Consider the following 16,220-nt stretch of genomic DNA (forward strand, 5'->3'; position numbering starts at 1 on the left):
AAAAACAAATTACAGTTTCTCTGACTATTAAAGATAAACAGCATGAGTCATGCATATTTCTGGGTATTTAATATGTCAGAAATTGACCTCTAAAATGATATGAAAAACTTTCCTTCGAGCCAGAGTTGAACCAGTGACCTAAGGATTTCTGTACCAATTTCCTCTACAGTCCTCCGCTCTACCAGCGGAGCTATCGAAGGATTGTGCTTTAGAGGATTTCTGATGTCATGTGCACTACATCTGACTGAGTGAAAACACAAACAGAATTGAATTATCCATAAAACAGAAAAATTGCTTGTCTAGATAAAGAGATCCACATTTTTATTTCTGGTCTACTTGCTCATCAAAAGTTGTAAAAATTGTCATATTTAATAATTGGTAATACATCATTAAAAGTTTGATTTTTATTTGTTCATTTTGAATTAATTAGCTTCAGAAATAGTTGGGAAAACAGCTTCCTTAGATTTTCCAACTGCAGACGCCTTTACATCAAGATTAAAAATGCTGGAAAATTTTCAACCTCTTCTGCGTTCTCCAATTTAGCTTGACTTTTTTAATTGATGAAAATTCCAGAAATTGTGGTGACAAATTGTCAAACTTTTGCCCAGTGAGACAAAAATGGATTTCTAGTCAGTGGTCCACGCTGCCACCACTATTTCTCACAGTACTCTCTGTTTTTACAATGCATCTTCTATGGGTTCAGATCCATGGGATTTCAGAAGTAATATTGTATTTCAGTTCCCATCCGTGGTGTCTTAAACCTGTCCTTTGTATGCTGATTAAGGAAAGCGGAGAAATTCTTGGCACAGAAGCAGACATTATTGGTTTGTAAGCATTGGCGTAGTCTAGTTTCATTCAGAACATCCCTACTGCACCATTAAAAAGTTGTGAACTCTCCCTGGAAACCCTTTGATCCACAAGTTCAAGAGTTCTTTTTTTTCACACGAAGGATGTGTTACATATAAAATAGGGTTGTCCCACTCGAAATTTGGAAGATGGATGTTGAAATATGGGGTCAGACCAGTTCTGTCCTAATTTTGGATACAGAAATGTTGGGAGGTATATAAATCCTGTGGATTTGACCACATCCCATTTCCATAACCAAAGCACAGTTTCTCCTGGATTTTGTTGCTGAGATCAACAGAGCATTAAACAAGTGTTACTGTTGCTGCCATTCAAAAAAGCGTCAACTTCCCATACCGGGAGTCGAACCCGGGCCGCCTGGGTGAAAACCAGGAATCCTAACCGCTAGACCATATGGGACTTTTCGGTTGAGTGCTTCAGCATAGCAGCAGAACAAATATATCATGCTTTGCTGTAATGTATCTTAACTCTCTGTGTATTTCATATTTAACCAGGTGGTGACATGGAGTGGGTTTGGCATGGCCTAAGATGACACTAATTTCATCATCACGCTCCAGACCACTCAGTGATCAGTTAGGTGGGCAATGTTTGATGATGTGATTTGCATCATCACGGCATGTCCCTGACCACTTGCAGATTTGTAAATGCCAATCCAGCAGGATAGGTAACAATGCAATAAATCCATGTGTGATGTCTGGAGGCCACTTTCCAAGAAGTGGAAAAGGTTCTCATTTCCATTTTAATGAGTTGCAAAGAGCTATGGAAAGTATCCCCAGTAACAGAACTCGTGTCTCTATCACCTGCCTCTGCACTGTACTTCAACAGAGCACAGAAACCATAATTGCCCTACTAGAGGCTCAGCAGCATGCAGGATGATTAACAGGCAGCAGAAATGAAAACAAGTTACAGTTTCTCTGACTATTAAAGATAAACAGCATGAGCCATGCATATTTCTGGGTATTTAATATGTCAGAAATTGCCCTCTAAAATGATATGAAAAACTTTCCTTTGAGCTGGAGTTGAACCAGCAACCTAAGGATTTCTGTACCAATTTCCTCTACAGTCCTCTGCTCTACCAGCTGAGCTATCGAAGGTTTGTGCTTTAGAGGACTTCTGATGTCATGTGCACTACATCTGACTGAGTGAAAACACAAACAAAATTGAATTATCCATAAAACAGAAAAATTGCTTGTCTAGATAAAGAGATCCACATTTTTATTTCTGGTCTACTTGCTCATCAAAAGTTGTAAAAATTGTCATATTTAATAATTGGTAATACATCATTAAAAGTTTGATTTTTATTTGTTCATTTTGAATTAATTAGCTTCAGAAATAGTTGGGAAAACAGCTTCCTTAGATTTTCCAACTGTAGACGCCTTTACGTCAAGATTAAAAATGCTGGAAAATTTTCACCCTCTTCTGCGTTCTCCAATTTAGCTTGACTTTTTTAATTGATGAAAATTCCAGAAATTGTGGTGACAAATTGTCAAACTTTTGACCAGTGAGACAAAAATGGATTTCTAATCAATGGTCCATGTTGCCACCACTATTTCTCACAGTACTCTCTGTTTTTACAATGCATCTTCTATGGGTTCAGATCCATGGGATTTCAGAAGTAATATTGTATTTCAGTTCCCATCCATGGTCTCTTAAACCTGTCCTTTGTATGCTGATTAAGGAAAGCGGAGAAATTCTGGGCACAGAAGCAGACATTATTGGTTTGTAAGCATTTGCGTAGTCTAGTTTCATTCAGAACATCCCTACTGCACCATTAAAAAGTTGTGAACTCTCCCTGGAAACCCATTGATCCACAAGTTCAAGAGTTCTTTTTTTTCACATGAAGGATGTGTTACATATAAAATAGGGTTGTCCCACTCGAAATTTGGAAGATGGATGTTGAAATATGGGGTCAGACCAGTTCTGTCCTAATTTTGGATACAGAAATGTTGGGAGGTATATAAATCCTGTGGATTTGACCACATCCCATTTCCATAACCAAAGCACAGTTTCTCCTGGATTTTGTTGCTGAGATCAACAGAGCATTAAACAAGTGTTACTGTTGCTGCCATTCAAAAAAGCGTCAACTTCCCATACCGGGAGTCGAACCCGGGCCGCCTGGGTGAAAACCAGGAATCCTAACCGCTAGACCATATGGGACTTTTTGGTTGAGTGCTTCAGCATAGCAGCAGAACAAATATATCATGCTTTGCTGTAATGTATCTTAACTCTCTGTCTATTTCATATTTAACCAGGTGGTGACATGGAGTGGGTTTGGCATGGCCTAAGATGACACTAATTTCATCATCACGCTCCAGACCACTCAGTGATCAGTTAGGTGGGCAATGTTTGATGATGTGATTTGCATCATCACGGCACGTCCCTGACCACTTGCAGATTTGTAAATGCCAATCCAGCAGGATAGGTAACAATGCAATAAATCCATGTGTGATGTCTGGAGGCCACTTTCCAAGAAGTGGAAAAGGTTCTCATTTCCATTTTAATGAGTTGCAAAGAGCTATGGAAAGTATCCCCAGTAACAGAACTCGTGTCTCTATCACCTGCCTCTGCACTGTACTTCAACAGAGCACAGAAACCATAATTGCCCTACTAGAGGCTCAGCAGCATGCAGGATGATTAACAGGCAGCAGAAATGAAAACAAATTACAGTTTCTCTGACTATTAAAGATAAACAGCATGAGTCATGCATATTTCTGGGTATTTAATATGTCAGAAATTGCCCTCTAAAATGATATGAAAAACTTTCCTTTGAGCTGGAGTTGAACCAGTGACCTAAGGATTTCTGTACCAATTTCCTCTACAGTCCTCCACTCTACCAGCTGAGCTATCGAAGGATTGTGTTTTAGAGGATTTCTGATGTCATGTGCACTACATCTGACTGAGTGAAAACACAAACAGAATTGAATTATCCATAAAACAGAAAAATTGCTTGTCTAGATAAAGAGATCCACATTTATATTTCTGGTCTACTTGCTCATCAAAAGTTGTAAAAATTGTCATATTTAATAATTGGTAATACATCATTAAAAGTTTGATTTTTATTTGTTCATTTTGAATTAATTAGCTTCAGAAATAGTTGGGAAAACAGCTTCCTTAGATTTTCCAACTGCAGACGCCTTTACATCAAGATTAAAAATGCTGGAAAATTTTCAACCTCTTCTGCGTTCTCCAATTTAGCTTGACTTTTTTAATTGATGAAAATTCCAGAAATTGTGGTGACAAATTGTCAAACTTTTGCCCAGTGAGACAAAAATGGATTTCTAGTCAATGGTCCACGCTGCCACCACTATTTCTCACAGTACTCTCTGTTTTTACAATGCATCTTCTATGGGTTCAGATCCATGGGATTTCAGAAGTAATATTATATTTCAGTTCCCATCTGTAAAAATTTCCTCTACAGTCCTCCGCTCTACCAGCTGAGCTATCGAAGGATTGTGCTTTAGAGGATTTCTGATGTCATGTGCACTACATCTGACTGAGTGAAAACACAAACAGAATTGAATTATCCATAAAACAGAAAAAGTGCTTGTCTAGATAAAGAGATCCACATTTTTATTTCTGGTCTACTTGCTCATCAAAAGTTGTAAAAATTGTCATATTTAATAATTGGTAATACATCATTAAAAGTTTGATTTTTATTTGTTCATTTTGAATTAATTAGCTTCAGAAATAGTTGGGAAAACAGCTTCCTTAGATTTTCCAACTGCAGACGCCTTTACGTCAAGATTAAAAATGCTGGAAAATTTTCAACCTCTTCTGCGTTCTCCAATTTAGCTTGACTTTTTTAATTGATGAAAATTCCAGAAATTGTGGTGACAAATTGTCAAACTTTTGCCCAGTGAGACAAAAATGGATTTCTAGTCAATGGTCCACGCTGCCACCACTATTTCTCACAGTACTCTCTGTTTTTACAATGCATCTTCTATGGGTTCAGATCCATGGGATTTCAGAAGTAATATTGTATTTCAGTTCCCATCTGTAAAAATTTCCTCTACAGTCCTCCGCTCTACCAGCTGAGCTATCGAAGGATTGTGCTTTAGAGGATTTCTGATGTCATGTGCACTACATCTGACTGAGTGAAAACACAAACAGAATTGAATTATCCATAAAACAGAAAAATTGCTTGTCTAGATAAAGAGATCCACATTTTTATTTCTGGTCTACTTGCTCATCAAAAGTTGTAAAAATTGTCATATTTAATAATTGGTAATACATCATTAAAAGTTTGATTTTTATTTGTTCATTTTGAATTAATTAGCTTCAGAAATAGTTGGGAAAACAGCTTCCTTAGATTTTCCAACTGCAGACGCCTTTACGTCAAGATTAAAAATGCTGGAAAATTTTCAACCTCTTCTGCGTTCTCCAATTTAGCTTGACTTTTTTAATTGATGAAAATTCCAGAAATTGTGGTGACAAATTGTCAAACTTTTGCCCAGTGAGACAAAAATGGATTTCTAGTCAATGGTCCACGCTGCCACCACTATTTCTCACAGTACTCTCTGTTTTTACAATGCATCTTCTATGGGTTCAGATCCATGGGATTTCAGAAGTAATATTGTATTTCAGTTCCCATCTGTAAAAATTTCCTCTACAGTCCTCCGCTCTACCAGCTGAGCTATCGAAGGATTGTGCTTTAGAGGATTTCTGATGTCATGTGCACTACATCTGACTGAGTGAAAACACAAACAGAATTGAATTATCCATAAAACAGAAAAATTGCTTGTCTAGATAAAGAGATCCACATTTTTATTTCTGGCCTACTTGCTCATCAAAAGTTGTAAAAATTGTCATATTTAATAATTGGTAATACATCATTAAAAGTTTGATTTTTATTTGTTCATTTTGAATTAATTAGCTTCAGAAATAGTTGGGAAAACAGCTTCCTTAGATTTTCCAACTGCAGACGCCTTTACGTCAAGATTAAAAATGCTGGAAAATTTTCAACCTCTTCTGCGTTCTCCAATTTAGCTTGACTTTTTTAATTGATGAAAATTCCAGAAATTGTGGTGACAAATTGTCAAACTTTTGCCCAGTGAGACAAAAATGGATTTCTAGTCAATGGTCCACGCTGCCACCACTATTTCTCACAGTACTCTCTGTTTTTACAATGCATCTTCTATGGGTTCAGATCCATGGGATTTCAGAAGTAATATTGTATTTCAGTTCCCATCTCTAAAAATTTCCTCTACAGTCCTCCGCTCTACCAGCTGAGCTATCGAAGGATTGTGCTTTAGAGGATTTCTGATGTCATGTGCACTACATCTGACTGAGTGAAAACACAAACAGAATTGAAATATCCATAAAACAGAAAAATTGCTTGTCTAGATAAAGAGATCCACATTTTTATTTCTGGTCTACTTGCTCATCAAAAGTTGTAAAAATTGTCATATTTAATAATTGGTAATACATCATTAAAAGTTTGATTTTTATTTGTTCATTTTGAATTAATTAGCTTCAGAAATAGTTGGGAAAACAGCTTCCTTAGATTTTCCAACTGCAGACGCCTTTACGTCAAGATTAAAAATGCTGGAAAATTTTCAACCTCTTCTGCGTTCTCCAATTTAGCTTGACTTTTTTAATTGATGAAAATTCCAGAAATTGTGGTGACAAATTGTCAAACTTTTGCCCAGTGAGACAAAAATGGATTTCTAGTCAATGGTCCACGCTGCCACCACTATTTCTCACAGTACTCTCTGTTTTTACAATGCATCTTCTATGGGTTCAGATCCATGGGATTTCAGAAGTAATATTGTATTTCAGTTCCCATCCGTGGTGTCTTAAACCTGTCCTTTGTATGCTGATTAAGGAAAGCGGAGAAATTCTTGGCACAGAAGCAGACATTATTGGTTTGTAAGCATTGGTGTAGTCTAGTTTCATTCAGAACATCCCTACTGCACCATTAAAAAGTTGTGAACTCTCCCTGGAAACCCATTGATCCACAAGTTCAAGAGTTCTTTTTTTTCACATGAAGGATGTGTTACATATAAAATAGGGTTGTCCCACTCGAAATTTGGAAGATGGATGTTGAAATATGGGGTCAGACCAGTTCTGTCCTAATTTTGGATACAGAAATGTTGGGAGGTATATAAATCCTGTGGATTTGACCACATCCCATTTCCATAACCAAAGCACAGTTTCTCCTGGATTTTGTTGCTGAGATCAACAGAGCATTAAACAAGTGTTACTGTTGCTGCCATTCAAAAAAGCGTCAACTTCCCATACCGGGAGTCGAACCCAGGCCGCCTGGGTAAAAACCAGGAATCCTAACCGCTAGACCATATGGGACTTTTCGGTTGAGTGCTTCAGCATAGCAGCAGAACAAATATATCATGCTTTGCTGTAATGTATCTTAACTCTCTGTGTATTTCATATTTAACCAGGTGGTGACATGGAGTGGGTTTGGCATGGCCTAAGATGACACTAATTTCATCATCACGCTCCAGACCACTCAGTGATCAGTGAGGTGGGCAATGTTTGATGATGTGATTTGCATCATCACGGCACGTCCCTGACCACTTGCAGATTTGTAAATGCCAATCCAGCAGGATAGGTAACAATGCAATAAATCCATGTGTGATGTCTGGAGGCCACTTTCCAAGAAGTGGAAAAGGTTCTCATTTCCATTTTAATGAGTTGCAAAGAGCTATGGAAAGTATCCCCAGTAACAGAACTCGTGTCTCTATCACCTGCCTCTGCACTGTACTTCAACAGAGCACAGAAACCATAATTGCCCTACTAGAGGCTCAGCAGCATGCAGGATGATTAACAGGCAGCAGAAATGAAAACAAGTTACAGTTTCTCTGACTATTAAAGATAAACAGCATGAGTCATGCATATTTCTGGGTATTTAATATGTCAGAAATTGCCCTCTAAAATGATATGAAAAACTTTCCTTCGAGGCGGAGTTGAACCAGCGACCTAAGGATTTCTGTACCAATTTCCTCTACAGTCCTCTGCTCTACCAGCTGAGCTATCGAAGGATTGTGCTTTGGAGGGTTTCTGATGTCATGTGCACTACATCTGACTGAGTGAAAACACAAACAGAATTGAAATATCCATAAAACAGAAAAATTGCTTGTCTAGATAAAGAGATCCACATTTTTATTTCTGGTCTACTTGCTCATCAAAAGTTGTAAAAATTGTCATATTTAATAATTGGTAATACATCATTAAAAGTTTGATTTTTATTTGTTCATTTTGAATTAATTAGCTTCAGAAATAGTTGGGAAAACAGCTTCCTTAGATTTTCCAACTGCAGACGCCTTTACGTCAAGATTAAAAATGCTGGAAAATTTTCAACCTCTTCTGCGTTCTCCAATTTAGCTTGACTTTTTTAATTGATGAAAATTCCAGAAATTGTGGTGACAAATTGTCAAACTTTTGCCCAGTGAGACAAAAATGGATTTCTAGTCAATGGTCCACGCTGCCACCACTATTTCTCACAGTACTCTCTGTTTTTACAATGCATCTTCTATGGGTTCAGATCCATGGGATTTCAGAAGTAATATTGTATTTCAGTTCCCATCCGTGGTGTCTTAAACCTGTCCTTTGTATGCTGATTAAGGAAAGCGGAGAAATTCTTGGCACAGAAGCAGACATTATTGGTTTGTAAGCATTGGTGTAGTCTAGTTTCATTCAGAACATCCCTACTGCACCATTAAAAAGTTGTGAACTCTCCCTGGAAACCCATTGATCCACAAGTTCAAGAGTTCTTTTTTTTCACATGAAGGATGTGTTACATATAAAATAGGGTTGTCCCACTCGAAATTTGGAAGATGGATGTTGAAATATGGGGTCAGACCAGTTCTGTCCTAATTTTGGATACAGAAATGTTGGGAGGTATATAAATCCTGTGGATTTGACCACATCCCATTTCCATAACCAAAGCACAGTTTCTCCTGGATTTTGTTGCTGAGATCAACAGAGCATTAAACAAGTGTTACTGTTGCTGCCATTCAAAAAAGCGTCAACTTCCCATACCGGGAGTCGAACCCAGGCCGCCTGGGTAAAAACCAGGAATCCTAACCGCTAGACCATATGGGACTTTTCGGTTGAGTGCTTCAGCATAGCAGCAGAACAAATATATCATGCTTTGCTGTAATGTATCTTAACTCTCTGTGTATTTCATATTTAACCAGGTGGTGACATGGAGTGGGTTTGGCATGGCCTAAGATGACACTAATTTCATCATCACGCTCCAGACCACTCAGTGATCAGTGAGGTGGGCAATGTTTGATGATGTGATTTGCATCATCACGGCACGTCCCTGACCACTTGCAGATTTGTAAATGCCAATCCAGCAGGATAGGTAACAATGCAATAAATCCATGTGTGATGTCTGGAGGCCACTTTCCAAGAAGTGGAAAAGGTTCTCATTTCCATTTTAATGAGTTGCAAAGAGCTATGGAAAGTATCCCCAGTAACAGAACTCGTGTCTCTATCACCTGCCTCTGCACTGTACTTCAACAGAGCACAGAAACCATAATTGCCCTACTAGAGGCTCAGCAGCATGCAGGATGATTAACAGGCAGCAGAAATGAAAACAAGTTACAGTTTCTCTGACTATTAAAGATAAACAGCATGAGTCATGCATATTTCTGGGTATTTAATATGTCAGAAATTGCCCTCTAAAATGATATGAAAAACTTTCCTTCGAGGCGGAGTTGAACCAGCGACCTAAGGATTTCTGTACCAATTTCCTCTACAGTCCTCTGCTCTACCAGCTGAGCTATCGAAGGATTGTGCTTTGGAGGGTTTCTGATGTCATGTGCACTACATCTGACTGAGTGAAAACACAAACAGAATTGAATTATCCATAAAACAGAAAAATTGCTTGTCTAGATAAAGAGATCCACATTTTTATTTCTGGTCTACTTGCTCATCAAAAGTTGTAAAAATTGTCATATTTAATAATTGGTAATACATCATTAAAAGTTTGATTTTTATTTGTTCATTTTGAATTAATTAGCTTCAGAAATAGTTGGGAAAACAGCTTCCTTAGATTTTCCAACTGCAGACGCCTTTACGTCAAGATTAAAAATGCTGGAAAATTTTCAACCTCTTCTGCGTTCTCCAATTTAGCTTGACTTTTTTAATTGATGAAAATTCCAGAAATTGTGGTGACAAATTGTCAAACTTTTGCCCAGTGAGACAAAAATGGATTTCTAGTCAATGGTCCACGCTGCCACCACTATTTCTCACAGTACTCTCTGTTTTTACAATGCATCTTCTATGGGTTCAGATCCATGGGATTTCAGAAGTAATATTATATTTCAGTTCCCATCTGTAAAAATTTCCTCTACAGTCCTCCGCTATACCAGCTGAGCTATCGAAGGATTGTGCTTTAGAGGATTTCTGATGTCATGTGCACTACATCTGACTGAGTGAAAACACAAACAGAATTGAATTATCCATAAAACAGAAAAATTGCTTGTCTAGATAAAGAGATCCACATTTTTATTTCTGGTCTACTTGCTCATCAAAAGTTGTAAAAATTGTCATATTTAATAATTGGTAATACATCATTAAAAGTTTGATTTTTATTTGTTCATTTTGAATTAATTAGCTTCAGAAATAGTTGGGAAAACAGCTTCCTTAGATTTTCCAACTGCAGACGCCTTTACGTCAAGATTAAAAATGCTGGAAAATTTTCAACCTCTTCTGCGTTCTCAAATTTAGCTTGACTTTTTTAATTGATGAAAATTCCAGAAATTGTGGTGACAAATTGTCAAACTTTTGCCCAGTGAGACAAAAATGGATTTCTAGTCAATGGTCCACGCTGCCACCACTATTTCTCACAGTACTCTCTGTTTTTACAATGCATCTTCTATGGGTTCAGATCCATGGGATTTCAGAAGTAATATTGTATTTCAGTTCCCATCCGTGGTCTCTTAAACCTGTCCTTTGTATGCTGATTAAGGAAAGCGGAGAAATTCTGGGCACAGAAGCAGACATTATTGGTTTGTAAGCATTGGCGTAGTCTAGTTTCATTCAGAACATCCCTACTGCACCATTAAAAAGTTGTGAACTCTCCCAGAAAACCCATTGATCCACAAGTTCAAGAGTTCTTTTTTTTCACATGAAGGATGTGTTACATATAAAATAGGGTTGTCCCACTCGAAATTTGGAAGATGGATGTTGAAATATGGGGTCAGACCAGTTCTGTCCTAATTTTGGATACAGAAATGTTGGGAGGTATATAAATACTGTGGATTTGACCACATCCCATTTCCATAACCAAAGCACAGTTTCTCCTGGATTTTGTTGCTGAGATCAACAGAGCATTAAACAAGTGGTACTGTTGCTGCCATTCAAAAAAGCTTCATTTTCCCATACCGGGAGTCGAACCCAGGCCGCCTGGGTGAAAACCAGGAATCCTAACCGCTAGACTATATGTGACTTTTCCGTTAAGTGTTTCAGCATAGCAGCAAAACAAATATATCATGCTTTGCTGTAATGTATCTTAACTCTCTGTGTATTTCATATTTAACCAGGTGGTGACATGGAGTGGGTTTGGCATGGCCTAAGATGACACTAATTTCATCATCACGCTCCAGACCACTCAGTGATCAGTGAGGTGGGCAATGTTTGATGATGTGATTTGCATAATCACGGCACGTCCCTGACCACTTGCAGATTTGTAAATGCCAATCCAGCAGGATAGGTAACAATGCAATAAATCCATTGTGCTTTAGAGAATTTCTGATGTCATGTGCACTACATCTGACTGAGTGAAAACACAAACAGAATTGAATTATCCATAAAACAGAAAAATTGCTTGTCTAGATAAAGAGATCCACATTTTTATTTCTGGTCTACTTGCTCATCAAAAGTTGTAAAAATTGTCATATTTAATAATTGGTAATACATCATTAAAAGTTTGATTTTTATTTGTTCATTTTGAATTAATTAGCTTCAGAAATAGTTGGGAAAACAGCTTCCTTAGATTTTCCAACTGCAGACGCCTTTACGTCAAGATTAAAAATGCTGGAAAATTTTCAACCTCTTCTGCGTTCTCCAATTTAGCTTGACTTTTTTAATTGATGAAAATTCCAGAAATTGTGGTGACAAATTGTCAAACTTTTGCCCAGTGAGACAAAAATGGATTTCTAGTCAATGGTCCACGCTGCCACCACTATTTCTCACAGTACTCTCTGTTTTTACAATGCATCTTCTATGGGTTCAGATCCATGGGATTTCAGAAGTAATATTGTATTTCAGTTCCCATCCGTGGTGTCTTAAACCTGTCCTTTGTATGCTGATTAAGGAAAGCGGAGAAATTCTGGGCACAGAAGCAGACATTATTGGTTTGTAAGCATTGGCGTAGTCTAGTTTCATTCAGAACATCCCTACTGCACCATTAAAAAGTTGTGAACTCTCCCTGGAAACCCATTGATCCACAAGTTCAAGAGTTCTTTTTTTTCCACATGAAGGATGTGTTACATATAAAATAGGGTTGTCCCACTCGAAATTTGGAAGATGGATGTTGAAATATGGGGTCAGACCAGTTCTGTCCTAATTTTGGATACAGAAATGTTGGGAGGTATATAAATCCTGTGGATTTGACCACATCCCATTTCCATAACCAAAGCACAGTTTTTCCTGGATTTTGTTGCTGAGATCAACAGAGCATTAAACAAGTGGTACTGTTGCTGCCATTCAAAAAAGCTTCAACTTCCCATACCGGGAGTCGAACCCAGGCCACCTGGGTGAAAACCAGGAATCCTAACCGCTAGACCATATGGGACTTTTTCGTTGAGTGTTTCAGCATAGCAGCAGAACAAATATATCATGCTTTGCTGTAATGTATCTTAACTCTCTGTGTATTTCATATTTAACCAGGTGGTGACATGGAGTGGGTTTGGCATGGCCTAAGATGACACTAATTTCATCATCACGCTCCAGACCACTCAGTGATCAGTGAGGTGGGCAATGTTTGATGATGTGATGTGCATCATCACGGCACGTCCCTGACCACTTGCAGATTTGTAAATGCCAATCCAGCAGGATAGGTAACAATGCAATAAATCCATGTGTGATGTCTGTAGGCCACTTTCCAAGAAGTGGTAAAGGTTCTCATTTCCATTTTAATGAGTTGCAAAGAGCTATGGAAAGTATCCCCAGTAACAGAACTCGTGTCTCTATCACCTGCCTCTGCACTGTACTTCAACAGAGCACAGAAACCATAATTGCCCTACTAGAGGCTCAGCAGCATGCAGGATGATTAACAGGAAGCAGAAATAAAAACAAATTACAGTTTCTCTGACTATTAAAGATAAACAGCATGAGTCATGCATATTTCTGGGTATTTAATATGTCAGAAATTGACCTCTAAAATGATATGAAAAACTTTCCTTTGAGCCAGAGTTGAACCAGTGACCTAAGGATTTCTGTACCAATTTCCTCTACAGTCCTCCGCTCTACCAGCGGAGCTATCGAAGGATTGTGCTTTAGAGGATTTCTGATGTCATGTGCACTACATCTGACTGAGTGCAAACACAAACAGAATTGAATTATCCATAAAACAGAAAAATTGCTTGTCTAGATAAAGAGATCCACATTTTTATTTCTGGTCTACTTGCTCATCAAAAGTTGTAAAAATTGTCATATTTAATAATTGGTAATACATCATTAAAAGTTTGATTTTTATTTGTTCATTTTGAATTAATTAGCTTCAGAAATAGTTGGGAAAACAGCTTCCTTAGATTTTCCAACTGCAGACGCCTTTACATCAAGATTAAAAATGCTGGAAAATTTTCAACCTCTTCTGCGTTCTCCAATTTAGCTTGACTTTTTTAATTGATGAAAATTCCAGAAATTGTGGTGACAAATTGTCAAACTTTTGCCCAGTGAGACAAAAATGGATTTCTAGTCAGTGGTCCACGCTGCCACCACTATTTCTCACAGTACTCTCTGTTTTTACAATGCATCTTCTATGGGTTCAGATCCATGGGATTTCAGAAGTAATATTGTATTTCAGTTCCCATCCGTGGTGTCTTAAACCTGTCCTTTGTATGCTGATTAAGGAAAGCGGAGAAATTCTTGGCACAGAAGCAGACATTATTGGTTTGTAAGCATTGGCGTAGTCTAGTTTCATTCAGAACATCCCTACTGCACCATTAAAAAGTTGTGAACTCTCCCTGGAAACCCTTTGATCCACAAGTTCAAGAGTTCTTTTTTTTCACACGAAGGATGTGTTACATATAAAATAGGGTTGTCCCACTCGAAATTTGGAAGATGGATGTTGAAATATGGGGTCAGACCAGTTCTGTCCTAATTTTAGATACAGAAATGTTGGGAGGTATATAAATCCTGTGGATTTGACCACATCCCATTTCCATAACCAAAGCACAGTTTCTCCTGGATTTTGTTGCTGAGATCAACAGAGCATTAAACAAGTGTTACTGTTGCTGCCATTCAAAAAAGCGTCAACTTCCCATACCGGGAGTCGAACCCGGGCCGCCTGGGTGAAAACCAGGAATCCTAACCGCTAGACCATATGGGACTTTTCGGTTGAGTGCTTCAGCATAGCAGCAGAACAAATATATCATGCTTTGCTGTAATGTATCTTAACTCTCTGTGTATTTCATATTTAACCAGGTGGTGACATGGAGTGGGTTTGGCATGGCCTAAGATGACACTAATTTCATCATCACGCTCCAGACCACTCAGTGATCAGTTAGGTGGGCAATGTTTGATGATGTGATTTGCATCATCACGGCATGTCCCTGACCACTTGCAGATTTGTAAATGCCAATCCAGCAGGATAGGTAACAATGCAATAAATCCATGTGTGATGTCTGGAGGCCACTTTCCAAGAAGTGGAAAAGGTTCTCATTTCCATTTTAATGAGTTGCAAAGAGCTATGGAAAGTATCCCCAGTAACAGAACTCGTGTCTCTATCACCTGCCTCTGCACTGTACTTCAACAGAGCACAGAAACCATAATTGCCCTACTAGAGGCTCAGCAGCATGCAGGATGATTAACAGGCAGCAGAAATGAAAACAAGTTACAGTTTCTCTGACTATTAAAGATAAACAGCATGAGCCATGCATATTTCTGGGTATTTAATATGTCAGAAATTGCCCTCTAAAATGATATGAAAAACTTTCCTTTGAGCTGGAGTTGAACCAGCAACCTAAGGATTTCTGTACCAATTTCCTCTACAGTCCTCTGCTCTACCAGCTGAGCTATCGAAGGTTTGTGCTTTAGAGGACTTCTGATGTCATGTGCACTACATCTGACTGAGTGAAAACACAAACAAAATTGAATTATCCATAAAACAGAAAAATTGCTTGTCTAGATAAAGAGATCCACATTTTTATTTCTGGTCTACTTGCTCATCAAAAGTTGTAAAAATTGTCATATTTAATAATTGGTAATACATCATTAAAAGTTTGATTTTTATTTGTTCATTTTGAATTAATTAGCTTCAGAAATAGTTGGGAAAACAGCTTCCTTAGATTTTCCAACTGTAGACGCCTTTACGTCAAGATTAAAAATGCTGGAAAATTTTCACCCTCTTCTGCGTTCTCCAATTTAGCTTGACTTTTTTAATTGATGAAAATTCCAGAAATTGTGGTGACAAATTGTCAAACTTTTGCCCAGTGAGACAAAAATGGATTTCTAATCAATGGTCCATGTTGCCACCACTATTTCTCACAGTACTCTCTGTTTTTACAATGCATCTTCTATGGGTTCAGATCCATGGGATTTCAGAAGTAATATTGTATTTCAGTTCCCATCCATGGTCTCTTAAACCTGTCCTTTGTATGCTGATTAAGGAAAGCGGAGAAATTCTGGGCACAGAAGCAGACATTATTGGTTTGTAAGCATTTGCGTAGTCTAGTTTCATTCAGAACATCCCTACTGCACCATTAAAAAGTTGTGAACTCTCCCTGGAAACCCATTGATCCACAAGTTCAAGAGTTCTTTTTTTTCACATGAAGGATGTGTTACATATAAAATAGGGTTGTCCCACTCGAAATTTGGAAGATGGATGTTGAAATATGGGGTCAGACCAGTTCTGTCCTAATTTTGGATACAGAAATGTTGGGAGGTATATAAATCCTGTGGATTTGACCACATCCCATTTCCATAACCAAAGCACAGTTTCTCCTGGATTTTGTTGCTGAGATCAACAGAGCATTAAACAAGTGTTACTGTTGCTGCCATTCAAAAAAGTGTCAACTTACCATACCGGGAGTCGAACCCGGGCCGCCTGGGTGAAAACCAGGAATCCTAACCGCTAGACCATATGGGACTTTTTGGTTGAGTGCTTCAGCATAGCAGCAGAACAAATATATCATGCTTTGCTGTAATGTATCTTAACTCTCTGT

The 16,220-nt window shown here is 38.1% G+C and overlaps 5 non-coding genes across 5 annotated transcripts; all 5 read right to left on the bottom strand.

Moving 5' to 3' along the window:
- Positions 1–1,191: 1,191 nt before the first annotated feature.
- On the bottom strand, positions 1,192–1,263 carry TRNAE-UUC (transfer RNA glutamic acid (anticodon UUC)). The gene has a single exon. It is a non-coding gene; the product is annotated as a tRNA-Glu (tRNA).
- A 1,686-nt stretch (positions 1,264–2,949) lies between these two features.
- Positions 2,950–3,021, bottom strand: TRNAE-UUC (transfer RNA glutamic acid (anticodon UUC)). Its single transcript has one exon. It is a non-coding gene; the product is annotated as a tRNA-Glu (tRNA).
- A 9,535-nt stretch (positions 3,022–12,556) lies between these two features.
- Positions 12,557–12,628, bottom strand: TRNAE-UUC (transfer RNA glutamic acid (anticodon UUC)). The gene has a single exon. It is a non-coding gene; the product is annotated as a tRNA-Glu (tRNA).
- Positions 12,629–14,314: 1,686 nt separating this feature from the next.
- TRNAE-UUC (transfer RNA glutamic acid (anticodon UUC)) lies at positions 14,315–14,386 on the bottom strand. The gene has a single exon. It is a non-coding gene; the product is annotated as a tRNA-Glu (tRNA).
- A 1,686-nt stretch (positions 14,387–16,072) lies between these two features.
- Positions 16,073–16,144, bottom strand: TRNAE-UUC (transfer RNA glutamic acid (anticodon UUC)). The gene has a single exon. It is a non-coding gene; the product is annotated as a tRNA-Glu (tRNA).
- Positions 16,145–16,220: the final 76 nt, after the last annotated feature.

The sequence above is a fragment of the Mixophyes fleayi genome, chromosome 3 (assembly GCF_038048845.1).
Source record: "Mixophyes fleayi isolate aMixFle1 chromosome 3, aMixFle1.hap1, whole genome shotgun sequence".
Taxonomy (NCBI): Eukaryota; Metazoa; Chordata; class Amphibia; order Anura; family Limnodynastidae; genus Mixophyes; species Mixophyes fleayi.